The following is a 20,465-nucleotide window of genomic DNA, read 5'->3' on the forward strand; positions in this document are numbered from 1 at the left end:
TGACTTGCCCGACCTCCCATGTGGCATATCTGCTATACAGTGAGCATCCAGCGCTGCTCGCTATAACGAAAAGCTAGTGACTGAGCGGTCATTGCAGCCCATTCGCTGGACAGGAGTCTGTAAAGTAACGGGGGGGGGGGACCTGGCTGGAATCACATGGAGGTTTTAAATTATTATTACAATTTATTTATACGCCAGCACTGTACATCGGTGACAAGATTTAACAAAGAGACTCAGGGGGATTCGGGGGCCCTAGTCCTGTGGAAAGTTACCATTTAGATAAATAATAATAATAGTTATATCTAGATAAATCATGTAATAGCCCCCTCCCGTTAGCCATTGGGACAGTGATCTCTTATTTAAAGCCCACACCTGATGCAATTGTAAATCCCCAATTGAGCATTCCTATATTGAACATTCCTAGTGTGTTATAGTGAGAATTAAGAGAACCCCTAAATTAGTCTATGGAGTGTACTATATTGAACATTCCTAGTGTGTTATAGTGAGAATTAAGAGAAATAAAACACCAGGTGATTCTAAAGATTAACGTAAATAATTAGAAATGATTAAATGTACATGTCAGTGTATGATGAGAGCCGTCACTCCAAATGGGATAATCCTTTATTAACAGTAGGTCCCCCCCCCTCATTATTTTTATGGCCGCACAGGGGTGGGGGCGGGGGGAGGACAGTAGGTCCCCCCCCAGTGTGTATCAGGGTCCCTGAGGACAGGTGTCAATCCATATCTGCCAAGTGACCCTATGTAGGGGTAACAGTCTCTATTCTGCTCTGTGTCAGTGTGTATCAGGGATCCTTAGGATAGGTGTCAATCCATATCTGCCAAGTGACCCTATGTAGGGGTAACAGTCTCTATTCTGCTCTGTGTCAGTGTGTATCAGGGATCCTTAGGATAGGTGTCAATCCATATCTGCCAAGTGACCCTATGTAGGGGGAACAATCCCTATTCTGCTCTGTGTCAGTGTGTATCAGGGATCCTTAGGATAGGTGTCAATCCATATCTGCCAAGTGACCCTATGTAGGAGAAACAGTCCCTATTCTGCTCTGTGTCAGTGTGTATCAGGGGCTTTGAGGACAGGTGTCAATCCATATCTGCCAAGTGACCCTATGTAGGGGGAGCAGTCCCTATTCTGCTCTGTGTCAGTGTGTATCACGGTCTCTGAGGACAGGTGTCAATCCATATCTGATACGACAAAAATAGGTGGAGCAGTATGTAGCAAATATAAATACTTCCCTCTCTTCAATATTACAGCCAAAACAATGAAACTGAAACAGAAACAGAGGGAGATACAATAGTGTAAAACTGATAAAATGGAGATAGGTCACTGTGTCTTTAAATAGCACACTCACAAAAGTAGAGCCATAAGATAACCTGGCTCTGGTCTGGATAACAATAGGATCCTAAAGGGAGATCCAAATCCCACTCCAGCAGATGAGAAGGATAAAACAGGAACAATAGGTGCTTCTAAAAAATTAATTTATTCCAGAAATAAAAGAACAGCATAAAACAAAATAACGACGAATAATTCACCAACTGAGGAAGCCTATTAGGCGAAACGCGTCTTGGTGACTTTGGTGACTATATGGACTTTGTTTTATGCTGTTCTTTTATTTCTGGAATAAATTAATTTTTTAGAAGCACCTATTGTTCCTGTTTTATCCTTCTCATCTGCTGGAGTGGGATTTGGATCTCCCTTTAGGATCCTATTGTTATCCAGACCAGAGCCAGGTTATCTTATGGCTCTACTTTTGTGAGTGTGCTATTTAAAGACACAGTGACCTATCTCCATTTTATCAGTTTTACACTATTGTATCTCCCTCTGTTTCTGTTTCAGTTTCATTGTTTTGGCTGTAATATTGAAGAGAGGGAAGTATTTATATTTGCTACATACTGCTCCACCTATTTTTGTCGTATCATATTACTGTATTTGTGAAGGTGAAGGGGATACCTCACTGGTGTGTTGAGCAGCTTTCAATCTTTAGGACGTACTTGTTTGTGTCAATCCATATCTGCCAAGTGACCCTATGTAGGAGGAACAGTCCCTATTCTGCTCTGTGTCAGTGTGTATCAGGGGTTTTGAGGACAGGTGTCAATCCATATCTGCCAAGTGACCCTATGTAGGAGGAACAGTCCCTATTCTGCTCTGTGTCAGTGTGTATCATGGTCTCTGAGGACAGGTGTCAATCCATATCTGCCAAGTGACCCTATGTAGGGGGAACAATCCCTATTCTGCTCTGTGTCAGTGTGTATCAGGGATCCTTAGGATAGGTGTCAATCCATATCTGCCAAGTGACCCTATGTAGGGGGAACAGTCCCTATTCTGCTCTGTGTCAGTGTGTATCAGGGTCTCTGAGGACAGGTGTCAATCCATATGTCAAGGTGTCAATATGTCATATGTCAGGTGTCAATCCATATCCATTGTGATTTAGGATTGTTAGGTGATTTATGCCCTTTATGGATTAAAACCAGACTCTGCATCAACTGTGTAATTTTCAATGGGAGTTTTGCCATGGATCCCCCTCCGGCATGCCACAGTCCAGGTGTTAGTCCCCTTGAAACAACTTTTCCATCACTATTGTGGCCAGAAAGAGTCCCTGTGGGTTTTAAAATTCGCCTGCCCATTGAAGTCTATGGCGGTTCGCCGGTTCGCGAACGTTTGCGGAAGTTCGCGTCCGCGAACCGAAAATTTTGTGTTCGCGACATCACTATATAAGATATGGCAATAATTATGAACTCTGTGTGATATCCATACAAATATTTTTAAACAATAAATATAATAAGTAGCAAATGTACCAAAGACAGTATATAAACAGATAGACACTGTAAACAATAAAAATATTAATATATTTCCACAAAATTTGCCTATAGGTAAATGGACATAATATACAACAGAAATAATAACCAGAAAAAACAGTAAATATATATAAAAATAAAATGTACCTGACCTCGGTGTGGGCCCCCACCAGAGGTAAAAGTCTAGATGAATTCAAAAAAAGGGAATAACCAGAAGAACCTGCACGCCACTTAGATGGACAAATGAAGGAAGGTAACAAATACCATGATGGCAAACAGATGCACTTGATCCAGAACAAACCTACGCCTTGATACCGCAGTCGGGATCTTCAAAAAAGACCGTGGTATTAACTAGATGATAGGAAACCAAGGACGTAAGGTAGAATGCTGCTCACAAATGGTGAAGCCTTTGTCAAATTACCGCGGTCGGGAACTTCACAAAAGACCGCGGTAATAGGGTGTAAGGTGCCAGATGGTGGGTTCAAATGGAGATAAGGAAACAGCCGACAAGGGTGTATGCATAGGTCAACGCGTTTCGTCCCACCTAGGGAACTTTTTCAAGACAACTTGATGCTATACTCCCGGGGTTTAAATACCCTATCTAATTGAAACCAGAAAGCAAACGGGAAAACCCGAACTGGATTAATAAAATAAATAATAACGGAAGTGAAACCTCACATATTGAAAAATATAAAGACAACAAACATAAATAATGGCGATAGTAGACATGATAATAATGATTACATACCTACAATAATTCAAGTCCCTAAATTCTTTAAAAAATACCATTATTTTCAAGATGACAATTGTAAACACATTAGGACCAATCGGAGGAGACTCAGAATATACTGAAAAAATCTCCATTAGGGGCCAAGATGAAATTAACAACATTTCAATAAATTCAATTCCCCAGTTAGATAAAAAAAAAATAGAGTGTATGTTTACATACACCACTCTTAATTATAAAATATGAATATAAACAACTCCTCTCAGAGGTAGTTGTTTTAAAACAAATAAAACATAAAAACTTAAATCATTAGAACCTGGTAGCTTTCAATTAATAAAAAATAAAAAATAGCAGAAGTATAAAACATTATAACATTATAAAGATGATGAACCAAATAGGGGTAGTAATGCATTGTATAAGAAGGAAGAATCGAATCACATAGTAAAATAAAAATCTAAAGAATTTTGATCAACAAAAGCTCTATTGAAATAACTCGAGTTCCTCATTCAACCCATTAGGAGTTAAGGAATCCAATTTAAAGATCCATAAGGATTCTGCTCTATTGAGATCTCTCTTTCTTATGGCTGTATCCTTTATAAAGGGGACATGATCGATCCCCACCACTTTAATTAGAGTGGGATCACTATTATGAAACATATCAAGATGTCGTGCGACCGGGGATCTTTTATCCTTATTCAATATAGCTAATCTATGTTCTCTTAATCTTCTTTTTTTAAGGTCTGATGGTTTGACCTACATAATGCTGGCCACAAGGGCAAATCAAAATATATATTACAAAAGACGTAGTGCAGGTGACCCTATGTGTCACATAAAATGTTTCCTCTCCCTTATATGGTTTAAACGTGGACACTTTATGGCAAATAAAGCCCCATGTAAGGCATCTTTTATGCACACAACGCATATTATTTACACCACCCTTAATCTCTGATGGCCCATCATTATCCACCCTTAATTTGGAAGGGGCCAACATATTTTTCAAGTTAGGGGCTTTTCTAAAGGTAATTTTTGGTCCATCTGAGATACTAAAATATAACCATGGGTCCTTTTTGAAAATGGGCCAATATTTATAAAAAAAATGCATATGATTTCATCAAACCCCCTGTTAAATGTAGTGGTAAAATGGGGGTATTGCCTGCACCAACTTCTTTGGTGCTAATATTAAACTTAGCCTTCTTTTCTGTGGAAGGTTATATTTTTATAAAAGATCAAGGATTAATTCATGGTCATTGGTGTGTGGTGCCCATTCTGAGTTTAATACCTGAAGAGATTGTGTTACCCCACGGTTAAAATTCACAGGGGGATCTATAAGGTCCTTTCTAGACATGGACCCTGCCCTTATATAAGCCCTTCTTATATGTTCCGCAGGATATGCTTTTTCCATAAAGCGGCGGCACAATAGAAGGGACTCTCTTTCAAAATCCATCAAAGATGAGCAATTGCATCTCAATCTAATAAATTGACCAGAGGGTATATTGTGAATCCATGTTGGATGATGACCACTCTCTGCATGTAAGTACATGTTAACATCAACATTTTTCTTATAGGTCTTAGTACAGACCTTCCCTTTGGAACCAGTAAGATCAAGAAAATTAATAGTAGATACGTGTTTATTAGAAGTAAAAGAGATACCCCATTGATTGCTATTGAGATAAGAAATGAATCCTTCTATTTCATCCCACTCACCCTTCCAAATAATAAGAACATCATCCATAAAGCTGCGATAGAGGGCGAGTCGCCCCATCCAATAAGGGTTCTTCAAAATCATGCTATTCTCCCAGAACCCCATAAATAGGTTGGCATAGGAAGGGGCAACGCTCTCCCCCATCGTAGTACCCTTAGTTTGCAGATAAAAGGCTTCATTAAATATAAAATAGTTATGCAGAGAGTTTTAAGGCCTAGTCAATGTTCGTATAAAGCGATACTACATCAATAGTTATCCAACAGTAATGGTCCAACCATTCCACTTCTTTAACGAGGGACAAAACATGTCCTGTATCTTTAATAAATTACGGAAGGTTTGGGACATATTTTTGGAGATGAAAATCGACCCATTTAGAAATGGGAGAAATAAGATAACCTAAACCAGAAATAATAGGACGACCAGGTGGATTATTAAGGATTTATGGACCTTAGGGAGATGATAAAAAATAGAGATGTTTCCTTGTGTTGCCTGGAAAAAACCCTTATTCTTTTTTTATCAATACACCCATAGGAGAAAGCTTGTTCTATAAGGACTCTTAGTTCTTTTTCAAAAATCCTAGTGGGGTCGCTATTCAAGATCTTATAATATTCTTTATTCCCAAGTATGTTATTTGCTTCATCAATATAGTCCTTCCTATTCAATATGAAAATACCACCTCCCTTATCGGCCCCTTTAATAATAAGATTCTGACTGTTCTTCAAACGCTTAATGGCTAATAATTCCTGTTGGTTAAAATTGTTGGAAAGTTTATTCTTTTTGGCAATTAATTCTGAACATAGATCTTTAATATCTTTTAACACCAGATCATAAAACATTTGTATAAAATGTCCCTTATCACAATGGGGATAATAGTTAGAGGGGGCTTTAAGCCCTGAAGAGATGTCATGTTACATGATATTGTTTTATTATAATGTACTGTTTCTTTAATGTTCATCTTAAGTTTGTCTCTTGGGGCACTCCATAGTTTGCATGATGCTTCAGATTCTCCCCTCCCCCTTTCCCGTTCCAGTGTATTCTATGCTGTACATCTATTTGTGACTTGTGATATCTCTCCTACCTGTATGGAAGAATCGTTCTTTTACCTGTTGTAACTGCACATTCTACAGATCATACGACGAATAAACAGCGCCAGATCTTCTTACATGTGAGTTGTGACTGAGTAAACTATCTGGGAAGGTGATTTGGTATGGATAATCTCATCAGGGCAATGAGCGCCATGTGCTCCTGAAAACCACATTTGCAGCCGTTCCAGAATAAGAGATACTCGCCTCAACAATATGAAGGGCATCAATTTCCGGTTTCGGTAAATCTTGTTCCTCCAATAATGAATGGAGGTTATGAAAAATAATTTTATCTTGAGGATTATGGAAGACTTTAGGGCATTCCGCAATGGCCAAGGCATAATATTGAATGACCTTACACCCATAAGTTTCCTCACAAAACGGTTTAGGTCCTTCAAGCATACTAGGCAATCAGGAGCGAATTTTAACCCCTTATTCAGGAGAGAAACCTCCCCGGGGTTAAGGGTATAAGAAGATAAATTGAAAATCCCTTTAATTATAGGCATCTAATTTTGGACAGACTGTCTATTTCGTCCTCTAGTTCCTCTATGGGTGAAATGCTCCTGAACAATGGAAATGTTTTGGATGCCACAGTTGGAGCCATCTCTAAAAAAATCATCATGTTCCACCAATCCATTTTCGTTTCTCGTGCGCATGAGCTTAGGTCTAGCACCTAAGTCTTGTGTGACAAACTCTTTTGTTCTTTAGAGACAGAATAAGATGTGTTAGATAAAGGAATATGATTGGGATTATCAAACTTGCTTTTATTCCTATCAAACCGTTGTGAGTTGTATTTTTTCTTTTCAATTACTCTACCCTTATAAGCAGGGTAGGAGTGATAATTTTGGGGGGAATTAGTTTGAACTGCTTCCAAATAGGTCCTCTGTCTAGAGCTAGATCGGTCACAGGACGGGATATTATTAGCAGAACGTTTAATTTTTGCAGTACTAGAGGCATTATAAATCCCTCCATTATTGGATTGTTTAAACCTTTTCTTACGTTGCCAGCTTCTAATTTGTCCCGTTTGGTAATTCCCCTTATCCCTCTGGAACTTTTTATTTTCCTGAATCATAACTTCCTTGTCAAATGTAATCAGACGTTGGTTGGTAACATCATCTAATAGTGAGATATCAGCCACATTTTGAGCAGACCCTCTGTTTTTGCAGTTCATCTGTCCTGTTTTCTGTGATCGACAATTTAGACTCTCTGTATTTCACCAGAATTCTCATTAGTATAAAAGAGCATGAATCAAGCTCTCCTCCTTGGCATTATCCTCAAAAAAGGTCTCTTATCAAATCTTTTTTTTTTTGTTTAATTCATTCAGAGGTTTTATTAAGGTCCTGCAATAGTTACAGGTGGGTGTGATCACACAGATGTCCGAGTACAGTGACACGAAGTTCAGTATGGTATATGTGACGAAGTGCCCTTCGCCACTTTGTCCTGGAGAGGCCTGCTTGCCTGCCTCCTCCCCTGTGACTATGGTCCTGGACTATATTGCACTGCAAACCCTGTATTCAGGCATATGGACTTGTATTAGACTGTCTTTTTCCCTTTATCTATGCTGTAGGTTTGGACTGCTAATATAACCTAACAGCCAGGGGATTTAGGCGAATATACTGCATGAGAATACCATTACTGGAGAATACAGCCGTTCGTATGATTTCATGCGAATTCTTTGTGCTCTGAATAGGTGGCCGCCATTTCGGGACTTTTCCATGTGTTCGCGGCCATCTTGCGTGCGAACAGCGGTGTTTGCCTGTGAACGCATGGAACTGAAATCGGAAGCGCAAACAGGCGAATACCGCTAAGACCTCCAGACATCCAGAACTACGTACGGAAACTACCGAACGACCGGCCGTTCGGTAGTTATACTTAACTTAGTATGGGGATTCTAGCGACCACAAAGATGCGAATGGATGGCAAGAATTTCGTCTATTTTACCGTGCGAACGGAGACCGACCGCAAGGCCAAAACTCATGGAACTATTTTCGGCTAGTTGGTCTGTGCGGTCGGTCAAAACTTTGGAGCTCTGTATCTCCCGAACCATCCATCCGAATGGGCTGATTTTTGGACAGACTGTTCCCCTGAACAAGGGCTATTTGGGGATACCAGATTTAAAGCTGTACCCCCTGTTTTTGGGGTACATCCAGAACTTGGGTAAAATAATGTATGTTTTAATTGGGTTATGTGTTTATCTGAGGGGAGGAGACGTGGGGGTGTTACCATGCATGTGATTGGTCAATTTCATCCTCCCCCTGGGAGTGTCCTGTATGTACCTGATCCTAATAAAAAGCAGGCTGGGTGTTCCAGTCCTCAGACCTCTTCTGACCCTCAATAAGTAGCCTTGTCTCGTTATTGGAGGGAACTGCTATATCACACTGGGGATTGCTATGCGCTGCATATTCCCCTGAGCTCTTAATCACTTAGCTCTTGTAAGAGCTTGTTCCGGATACGCTCTCCTGGAGGAGAGGTCTTCCCCACACGGTCCTGGAGGACAGAAGCCGATCCAGGGTGGAAGGAAGACGGCGCGGCTCCAGTTAAGCTACGGCGGTTGTGGAGCCTGCGGTGGTTGTGGTGTCGTCTGCAGTGCTTGGAGTCCTCTGAGAGCGCTAGGAGCATCCATCAACGGAGGGTACTCTGTCGGAGTACACGGAGCTCCGTTACAGTGGTGGCAGCGGTGGGATGGCGTCCTAGTGCGAGGAGAAGCAGCTCAGAGACACTGGTAACGTTTGGAGTTACAATTGAGGGCAACGCTAGCCATTGGGCAGCGCCCCTGGCTACCACAGGATGGCTTCCCTAGTGCGAGGAACAGCCTCCTGGGAACACCCAGCAAAACTGGACTATTGGTATAGTCACGTACAGTTTGACGCTATGCTGAAGCGGCGGTTGGCTGTCTACGGGTCCCTTCTAACCGAGGAAATGGTACCAAGAATAAGGAGAGAACTGGCGGAGTATCTGCAGATGGAAGCCGAATATCGGGCAGTGAGGGCAAAGTATTCCGTCCCTGCGCCCCAACAACAGCGTGAGTTACAGGGGGCCGAAGGGGCCGTCCTTTCCCCCCAGCAGCCGTGTGTCCTACAGAGAGCAGAGGCAGTTGGTCCCTCTCTACAGCAACAGGACCATGGTAAGGGAGCGGAGACAGGCGGTCTCCCTCTCCAGCGGCAGTGTGTACCCCAGGGGGCCGAAGGTGCCGTCCTTCCCCCCCAGCAGCAGTGTTTCCTACAGAGAGCAGAGACAGTTGGTCCCTCTCTACAGCAACAGGACCATGGTAAGGGAGCGGAGACAGGCGGTCTCCCTCTCCAGCGGCAGTGTGTACCCCAGGGGGCCGAAGGTGCCGTCCTTCCCCCCCAGCAGCAGTGTGTCCTACAGAGAGCAGAGACAGTTGGTCCCTCTCTACAGCAACAGGACCATGGTAAGGGAGTGGAGACAGGCGGTCTCCCTCTCCAGCGGCAGCCTGTGTTTCCGGGAAAGGAGCACAGCACCCCCTCTCCCCAGCGGCAGCTTCCCCCAACAAGGGGAGACACCAATCCTCCAGACGGCGCAGATGGGACCGTGGTCACTGTGCCTGACCTACAGGGATGCTGGACAGCCTTTCCAGATCCCCGACTACCCTCACCGGGACACCCAGAGGAGGGGGTAAGTACAAATTCCCCTCCCCAGCTAACTCCTAGCGTGGCACCAGGGTTAACGGAGGCGATGCTAACCCCTCCTGACGTCCATGTTCCCTTGACTACTGAGCCGGACTATGGTCTCAGTACCCCAGCGGAAGAGCTGGCAGCTGGACAGAGCGCAGTCGGCCTCTGCCCTACCTTTGTCCCTGGTCCAGAGCTTGATGTCCTGCAGGCTACCCCAGCAGAAGAGCTGGCATCTGGGCAGAGTGCAGTTGGCCTCTGCCCTTCAAGTACCCTCGGCATGTGGCCTCATTACCACAGCCAAATACCCAGGTGCAGTGACTGTGTGTTGTGGGTGGGCTGTTCCTGTACTTTGATGTTGTGGGGGGGCCACTCGGACATCTGTTTATTGTGGGTTGGTGGATCGACTAACGGAGGCACTGACCGACAGAAGGTCAGGTGCCTGGTTAGTCTTCCCCCCAAAGGGGAGATATGTGACGAAGTGCCCTTCGCCACTTTGTCCTGGAGAGGCCTGCTTGCCTGCCTCCTCCCCTGTGACTATGGTCCTGGACTATATTGCACTGCAAACCCTGTATTCAGGCATATGGACTTGTATTAGACTGTCTTTTTCCCTTTATCTATGCTGTAGGTTTGGACTGCTAATATAACCTAACAGCCAGGGGATTTAGGCGAATATACTGCATGAGAATACCATTACTGGAGAATACAGCCGTTCGTATGATTTCATGCGAATTCTTTGTGCTCTGAATAGGTGGCCGCCATTTCGGGACTTTTCCACGTGTTCGCGGCCATCTTGCGTGCGAACAGCGGTGTTTGCCTGTGAACGCATGGAACTGAAATCGGAAGCGCAAACAGGCGAATACCGCTAAGACCTCCAGACATCCAGAACTACGTACGGAAACTACCGAACGACCGGCCGTTCGGTAGTTATACTTAACTTAGTATGGGGATTCTAGCGACCACAAAGATGCGAATGGATGGCAAGAATTTCGTCTATTTTACCGTGCGAACGGAGACCGACCGCAAGGCCAAAACTCATGGAACTATTTTCGGCTAGTTGGTCTGTGCGGTCGGTCAAAACTTTGGAGCTCTGTATCTCCCGAACCATCCATCCGAATGGGCTGATTTTTGGACAGACTGTTCCCCTGAACAAGGGCTATTTGGGGATACCAGATTTAAAGCTGTACCCCTGTTTTTGGGGTACATCCAGAACTTGGGTAAAATAATGTATGTTTTAATTGGGTTATGTGTTTATCTGAGGGGAGGAGACGTGGGGGTGTTACCATGCATGTGATTGGTCAATTTCATCCTCCCCCTGGGAGTGTCCTGTATGTACCTGATCCTAATAAAAAGCAGGCTGGGTGTTCCAGTCCTCAGACCTCTTCTGACCCTCAATACGTAGCCTTGTCTCGTTATTGCAGGGAACTGCTATATCACACTGGGGATTGCTATGCGCTGCATATTCCCCTGAGCTCTTAATCACTTAGCTCTTGTAAGAGCTTGTTCCGGATACGCTCTCCTGGAGGAGAGGTCTTCCCCACACGGTCCTGGAGGACAGAAGCCGATCCAGGGTGGAAGGAAGACGGCGCGGCTCCAGTTAAGCTACGGCGGTTGTGGAGCCTGCGGTGGTTGTGGTGTCGTCTGCAGTGCTTGGAGTCCTCTGAGAGCGCTAGGAGCATCCATCAACGGAGGGTACTCTGTCGGAGTACACGGAGCTCCGTTACAGTATACAATGCAATAACGGTTTGAGAGCGTTCGATGCATACATGGTAAATTTTATGTCTAACATCGGTTGCTAAGAGAGGTTTTTCCAGTTGATAAGATATTTATGAGGTTATGTTACTCAGTGGGGTCAAGTTGTGGTTTCGCAGCCCTCGCGAGCAGCGGGGTTGGCCTTTCATTGGGGTTTCGGTGAGGCCATCTGGGGCAGCAGGGGGGGGCGGTTGTCGGAGACCTTGCGGCGCCCGGTACGTAGGAGGGGGAGGTAGGGGATTGGCAGTCTGTTAGTTAGCGTGTGGTGGGATGTTGTCACGTGTGTGTGTGTGTTGAGTGGCGTAGTTGTGTCTCTGGAGGTTAGTGGAATTGTGATGTGTGGTGTCCTTCCTATGTCCCGGGTGATAGGGTGGAGGGGGGGAAGTGTGTGTATCTTGGTGCATCGGTTGTCTTGTGCAATTACTTGTCTCGGCGTTGCTTCGTCCCTGGCGGGCTGTGTGTGGTCAGAGCCAGCCTGAGGAGGGTGGGGGAAAAGTAGGGAGGGAAAAGGGTAAGGAGGGGTGGATGGGTTTAAGGTAAGCAGGGTAAGGAGTGGCAGGGTAGGGGTGGGTTGGGGGGGGGTCCAGGTCCCGGTCCCACTCCAGCTCTCCCCGCCCCCAGCCCGGTGTCGGTGGTCGGGGCGGAGGTGAGCCACCGGAGCCAGTGGTACCTGGTGTCGTGATATCTCTGTATACGTCCTGCCGCCGAGAGGACGAGCTCCTCAATACATCTGATGTCCAGCACTCTGATCATCCACTCTCTCATCATCAGGGCCGTGGGTCTCGGAATGAGGCTTCGGGCCGCGTTTAGTAGGTGCGGTATCACTGATTTTTTGAATTTGTTCATGGGGATTGGGGTCAGTTGGAGGAGGTATGAGTTGTAAGTTCACTTCCGTTACGGTCTCCAGGGTTGTGTGGATTTCTCTCCAGAAGGGTTTGATGAGTGGGCAGGTCCACCAAATATGGAAGAGTGTTCCCAATTCTCTCCCGCATCTCCGGCATTCCGGTTCGCGGGTGGCTTTCATAACTGATAGTTTCTCTGGTGTGTTTCTTTCTTTCCCCTCCCTTCCTGTTTCTTTATTTCCCCTCCCTCCCTCCCTCCCTGTTTCTTTCTTTCCCCTCCCTCCCTCCCTGTTTCTTTCTTTCTTTCCCCTCCCTCCCTGTTTCTTTCTTTCTTTCCCCTCCCTCCCTGTTTCTTTCTTCCCGCTCCCTCCCTCCCTGTTTCTTTCTTCCCCCCCCTCCCTCCCTGTTTCTTTCTTCCCCCCCCTCCCTCCCTGTTTCTTTCTTCCCCCCCCTCCCTCTTTATTTCTACCCCCCCTCCCTCCCTGTTTCTTTCTTCCCCCCCTCCCTCCCTGTTTCTTTCTTCCCCCCCCTCCCTCCCTGTTTCTTTCTTCCCCCCCCTCCCTCCCTGTTTCTTTCTTCCCCCCCCCCCCTCCCTGTTTCTTTCTTCCCCCCCTCCCTCCCTGTTTCTTTCTTCCCCCCCTCCCTCCCTGTTTCTTTCTCCCCCCCCTCCCTCCCTGTTTCTTTCTCCCCCCCTCCCTCCCTGTTTCTTTCTTTCCCGCCCTCCCTGTTTCTTTCTTCCCCCCCCCCCCTCCCCTACCTATGATGTAGCATGGCTGAGCTCTGTATGGTCCGCGGTACAGGGGGCTCTTGTTTCCTGTACCCGGCGGACTAACAGGAAGTGCACACTCAGTGTGCACTTCCTGTTAGTCCGGCCGGGTACAGGAGACAGATGCTCCCTGTACCGGTGGACTATACAGCGCTCGGCCACGCTACAGTGAGGGAGTGACAGGAGGGAGCGCTGAGCGCTTCCCTCCTGTCAGCTCCTCTCTTCATGCTGAGCCCGGGCGGTGCGCCCTCATGGACGCACCAGCCCGGGCAAAGCTGCAGCCGCCCGAGGCTCTCTACAGAGTGCTCGGGCGGCTGCAGCATCAGGGGGGCCGGCGGAGCTGGGGGGGATTTCCCCATACCTGTCCCCCCCGCACGATTTGCTGGGGGCGATGCGTCCCCCCCACCCCCCGGTTCCTACGCCCATGACGGAAAATGATTTAGGTAAATGAGACAAATGGTCAGAGTTGTGGCAGCTGACATTTAATGTGGATAAGTGCAAGGTAAATGCCCCAGGGAAAGTGTGCAGCTTAGCAGACAGGGGCACATGTATGAGTGTGGGATGGAAGATGCATGATTGGCTATGTTCTATGTGTGGGAGTGTGAGATGTGAGGAAGTGGGTGGTGACAGATTAGACTGACCTCAGTGCCACTTAGGAGCCGGGCCAGCAACAAGTTTCCTGCTGTAACGGAACTCCCCGTACTCTGACTGAGTACCTTCCGTTGATGGACGCTTCCTAGCCTGCGCCGAGGACCACAAGCACCACACTGGACACCACAACCACCGCAGACTCCACAACCGCCATAGCTTAACTGGAGTCTCGCCGTCTTCTGTCCACCCTGGATCGGCTTCTGTCCTCCAGGACCATGTGGGGAAGACCTCTCCTCCAGGAGAGCGTATCAGGAACAAGTTCTTAAATGGCTAGGTGATTAAAGCTCAAGGGAGTATGCAGAGCATAGCAATCCCCAGTGTGATTATAGCTGTTCCCTCCAATAACGAGACAAGGCTAAGTTTTGAAGGGTAAAGAAGAACTGTGTTTAATTAGCACCAAAGGGCCTTCTTTTATGGAGGTCTTACACATACAGGACCGCCCACAGGGTTTTTCAGAAGAACCAATAAAAACATTACAACACGTACAATAAAGTAAACCACTCCCAGCAGAAATCATCCCCTCTGCCTGTGATGCAATTATCTCTAGACAATAGACTAACTTAATTATCACAGGCAGAAAAAAACAGTATTATAAAACATATCACAGGGACCCCAAAACATGCAATAACCTCATAAAAAAATAGAAAAGTCAAAACAGTGTCTGTGAGTTAAAATGGCCGCCATCCATTGTTCTCACCATGTGCTTCATCCATTGTTCTCACCATGTGCCTCTGATACATGAAATGGTGGCCATCCAGTAACTCTACAGTTTGTCTGGTAGTCTATCCAGCCCAACCAACAGATGAAACACATGGGGAACAGTGCAACAAACGAAGGGAATCATAAAAAATATGGACAATAGTCATATTTGTGCACAATCTCCAGTTTTGTCACAGGGCACAAATAGTGTTTTCAAATGCCATATATCCCAGGGCCATAGTCAGAAGGTAGGAGGCGGGCAAGCAGCCCCCTCCAAGAACACATGGCAAGGTCTGTTCCGCCACACCTTCCCACCCTCCCTATGCTGCTTTGGGCCCGGGGGGGTTGTCACAGCGAGGCGGGGGGTGAGAGGGGGGGGGGGTGTCCTTGCCAAATAAGGGATGTTCTGGTAGATTAGATGAAAAAGGGGGATAATGGCCGGGTCTTCTCCTCCCCCTGTCTCTTATGGTGAACCTGGAGGAGGTACCAGGTTGGACGTGTCCCCACTGGGTTGTAAGTTGACCGGTGGGGAGCATTATGGTTGGGCCCCACCGAGCGGAAAACCGGATGGTGGGGAGCCCTGAAAAGGAAGATGTTTTTTATTATGCAGAGGGGGGAGGTGAGAGCCTTGGGGAAGTTAGATTGGCAAGGACGGTTTCTTTGGTTACTGTATGACTATATGCAAATTGTTTATGTTAATTTATGATATTTATTATTTTGTTATACGTTAAAGGAGTTATACAGTATTTGGTTGTGTTAATAAATGCTGTGGCCTGTTTTCTCCAAGAAGTTGTCTGTCGTTATTTGAAGGGGTAAATAATGGTTTTATGGGGGATGAAGGGAATGCTATCCAATGCCCACTACATACATACATGCATCTTGGACGTAAAAACGCAAGGGCAGAGTACAGAATATTTGGTAGAGTCCTAACCACAACATCTGAAGAAAGGGATTTAGGGGTGATTATTTCTGATGACTTAAAGGTAGGCAGACAATGTAATAGAGCAGCAGGAAATGCTAGCAGAATGCTTGGTTGTATAGGGAGAGGTATTAGCAGTAGAAAGAGGGAAGTGCTCATGCCATTGTTCAGAACACTGGTGAGACCTCACTTGGAGTACTGTACGCAGTACTGGAGACCCTATCTTCAGAAGGATATTGATACCTTAGAGAGAGTTCAAAGAAGGGCTACTAAACTGGTTCATGGATTGCAGGATAAAACTTACCAGGAAAGGTTAAAGGATCTTAACATGTATAGCATGGAGGAAAGACGAGACAGGGGGGATATGATAGGAACATTTGAATACATAAAGGGAATCAACACAATAAAGGAGGAGACTATATTTAAAAGAAGAAAAACTACCACAACAAGAGGACATAGTCTTAAATTAGAGGGGCAAAGGTTTAAAAATAATATCCGGAAGTATTACTTTACTAAGAGGGTAGTGGATGCATGGAATAGCCTTCCAGCTGAAGTGGTAGAGGTTAACACAGTGAAGGAGTTTAAGCATGCGTGGGATAGGCATAAGGCTATCCTAACTATAAGATAAGGCCAGGGACTAATGAAAGTATTTAGAAAATTGGGCAGACTAGATGGGCCGAATGGTTCTTATCTGCCGTCACATTCTGTGTTTCTATAACACTCTGAATAAAGCTCTGTATAACGCTCTATACATCTGCTAGCGGATAGAGTGCTCATTGGGAGAATTTGGAATTTGTGTTAAGGTGGGATTAGAAGACGCTTTCTATGTCAGTCGCTGCTGGTCCCACCATTACTTACAATTTGCAATGATTTCCTTATTAGTGAATTTCCCATCTCTTCAACCATCTCCCTCCCCCACCTTCCTCTTCTCCCAGAGACTTATTTCCATGAAACCTTATTTTAAACTTCCTCCAATACCAAGCGAACATTGCTCCCTGTACATTAACCCTTCCATCTGTACTTCGCTCATTAACCCTTCCTGCTATAACCCACTCTCTGTATATTAGCTCTTCCTGCTATACCTCAATCATTAACCCTTCCTGCTATACCTCAATCATTAACCCTTACTGCTATACCTCAATCATTAACCCTTACTGCTATACCTCAATCATTAACCCTTCCTGCTATACCTCGCTCATTAACCCTTCCTGCTATACCTCAATCATTAACCCTTCCTGCTTTTCCTCACTCATTAACCCTTACTGCTATACTTCGCTCATTAACCCTTACTTCTATACCTCGCTCATTATCCCTTCCTGCTATACCTCAATCATTAACCCTTACTGCTATACTTCGCTCATTATCCCTTCCTGCTATACCTCAATCATTAATCCTACCTGCTATACCTCAATCATTAACCCTTACTGCTATACCTCAATCATTAACCCTTACTGCTATACTTCGCTCATTATCCCTTCCTGCTATACCTCAATCATTAACCCTTACTGCTATACTTCGCTCATTATCCCTTCCTGCTATACCTCAATCATTAACCCTTACTGCTATACTTCGCTCATTATCCCTTCCTGCTATACCTCAATCATTAATCCTACCTGCTATACCTCGCTCATTAACCCTTACTGCTATACCTCAATCATTAACCCTTCCTGCTATACCTCGCTCATTAACCCTTACTGCTATACCTCAATCATTAACCCTTACTGCTATACCTCAATCATTATCCCTTCCTGCTATACCTCACTCATTAACCCTTACTGCTATACTTCGCTCAGTAAACCTTACTGCTATACTTCGCTCATTATCCCTTCCTGCTATACCTCAATCATTAACCCTTACTGCTATACTTCGCTCATTATCCCTTCCTGCTATACCTCAATCATTAACCCTTACTGCTATACTTCGCTCATTATCCCTTCCTGCTATACCTCAATCATTAACCCTTACTGCTATACTTCGCTCATTATCCCTTCCTGCTATACCTCAATCATTAACCCTTACTGATATACCTCACTCATTAAAACTTCCTGCTATACCTCACTCCTTATCCCTTCCTGCTATACCTCAATCATTAACCCTTCCTGCTATACCTAGCTCATTAACCCTTACTGCTATACCTCAATCACTAACCCTTCCTGCTATAACTCACTCTCTGTATACTAACTCTTCCTGCTATACATCGCTCATTAACCCTTCCTACTATACCTCAATCATTAACCCTTCCTGCTATACCTCGCTCATTAACCCTTACTGCTATACCTCAATCACTAACCCTTCCTGCTATAACTCACTCTCTGTATACTAACTCTTCCTGCTATACATCGCTCATTAACCCTTCCTGCTATACCTCAATCATTAACCCTTCCTGCTATACCTTGCTCATTAACCCTTACTGCTATACCTCAATCACTAACCCTTCCTGCTATAACTCAGTCTCTGTATACTAACTCTTTCTGCTATACATCGCTCATTATCCCTTCCTGCTATACCTCGCTCATTAACCCTTCCTGCTATACCTTGCTCATTAACCCTTCCTGCTATAACTCAATCATTAACCCTTCCTGCTATATCTCAATCATTAACCCTTCCTGCTATAGAGACACCAGATATGAGTGGCAACTGTCAAAGTACGCTGGCAGGGTTGTGCAGGGCACACGCTGAAGGAAGGCCTGACAGAGCTGCTTGAAGGACACTGACTGGCTGCTATTAGCTTACACTGGAAACCTTTTTTCTTTGTAAAAGCACGCTAAAGAGACACCAGATATGATTGGCAACTGTCAAAGCACGCTGGCACAGGTCTGCAGAGCACACGCTGAAGTAGGCCTGACACCCAGACGCTTGCAGACAACTAACTGATCTTCTATTACAGTGAAAAAAAATGATTTCTTTAAAATCTAAAGCTTAAGCTATTGTTAAAACAGATATGAGTGGTGGCACTGACTGTGCAAATGGGCAAGGCATCCAATCTGACACAGAAGCTGGCAGGCAGGCAACTGCTCTTCTATTACAGTGAAAAAAATGATTTCTTTAAAATCTAAAGCTTAAGCTATTGTTAAAACAGATATGAGTGGTGGCACTGGACAAGTAGGCACAGTATCCAATGTGAACCTCACACAGAAGCTGGCAGGCAGGCAACTGCTCTTCTATTACAGTGAAAACAAATTATTTATTTTAAATCTAAAGCTTAACCAATTGTTAAAACAGATATGAGTGGTGGCACTGACTGTGTAAATGGGCAAGGCATCCAACCTGACACAGAAGCTGGCAGGCAGGCAACTGCTCTTCTATTACAGTGAAAAAAAATGATTTCTTTAAAATCTAAAGCTTAAGCTATTGTTAAAACAGATATGAGTGGTGGCACTGACTGTGCAAATGGGCAAGGCATCCAATCTGACACAGAAGCTGGCAGGCAGGCAACTGCTCTTCTATTACAGTGAAAAAAAATGATTTCTTTAAAATCTAAAGCTTAAGCTATTGTTAAAACAGATATGAGTGGTGGCACTGGACAAGTAGGCACAGTATCCAATGTGAACCTCACACAGAAGCTGGCAGGCAGGCAACTGCTCTTCTATTACAGTGAAAACAAATTATTTATTTTAAATCTAAAGCTTAACCAATTGTTAAAACAGATATGAGTGGTGGCACTGGGCAAGTAGGCACAGTATCCAATGTGAACCTCACACAGAAGCTGGCAGGCAGGCAACTGCTCTTCTATTACAGTGAAAACAAATTATTTATTTTAAATCTAAAGCTTAACCAATTGTTAAAACAGATATGAGTGGTGGCACTGACTGTGCAAATGGGCAAGGCATCCAACCTGACACAGAAGCTGGCAGGCAGGCAACTGCTCTTCTATTACAGTGAAAAAAATGATTTCTTTAAAATCTAAAGCTTAAGCTATTGTTAAAACAGATATGAGTGGTGGCACTGACTGTGCAAATGGGCAAGGCATCCAACCTGACACAGAAGCTGGCAGGCAGGCAACTGCTCTTCTATTACAGTGAAAAAAAATGATTTCTTTAAAATCTAAAGCTTAAGCTATTGTTAAAACAGATATGAGTGGTGGCACTGACTGTGCAAATGGGCAAGGCATCCAACCTGACACAGAAGCTGGCAGGCAGGAAACTGCTCTTCTATTACAGTGAAAAAAAATGATTTCTTTAAAATCTAATGCTTAAGCTATTGTTAAAACAGATATGAGTGGTGGCACTGACTGTGCAAATGGGCAAGACATCCAACCTGACACAGAAGCTGGCAGGCAGGCAACTGCTCTTCTATTACAGTGAAAAAAAATGATTTCTTTAAAATCTAAAGCTTAAGCTATTGTTAAAACAGATATGAGTTGTGGCACTGACTGTGTAAATGGGCAAGGCATCCAACCTGACACAGAAGCTGGCAGGCAGCCAACTGCTCTTCTATTACAGTGAAAAAAAATGATTTCTTTAAAATCTAATGCTTAAGCTATTGTTAAAACAGATATGAGTGGTGGCACTGGGCAAGTAGGCACAGTATCCAATGTGAACCTCACACAGAAGCTGGCAGGCAGGCAACTGCTCTTCTATTACAGTGAAAACAAATTATTTATTTTAAATCTAAAGCTTAACCAATTGTTAAAACAGATATGAGTGGTGGCAGTGGGCAAGTAGGCACAGTATCCAAAGTGAACCTCACACAGAAGCTGGCAGGCAGGCAATTGCTCTTCTATTACAGTGAAAAAAAATGATTTCTTTAAAATCTAAAGCTTAAGCTATTGTTAAAACAGATATGAGTGGTGGCACTGGGCAAGTAGGCACAGTATCCAATGTGAACCTCACACAGAAGCTGGCAGGCAGGCAACTGCTCTTCTATTACAGTGAAAACAAAT

Source organism: Pelobates fuscus, chromosome 6 (assembly GCF_036172605.1).
Source record: "Pelobates fuscus isolate aPelFus1 chromosome 6, aPelFus1.pri, whole genome shotgun sequence".
Lineage (NCBI taxonomy): Eukaryota > Metazoa > Chordata > Amphibia > Anura > Pelobatidae > Pelobates > Pelobates fuscus.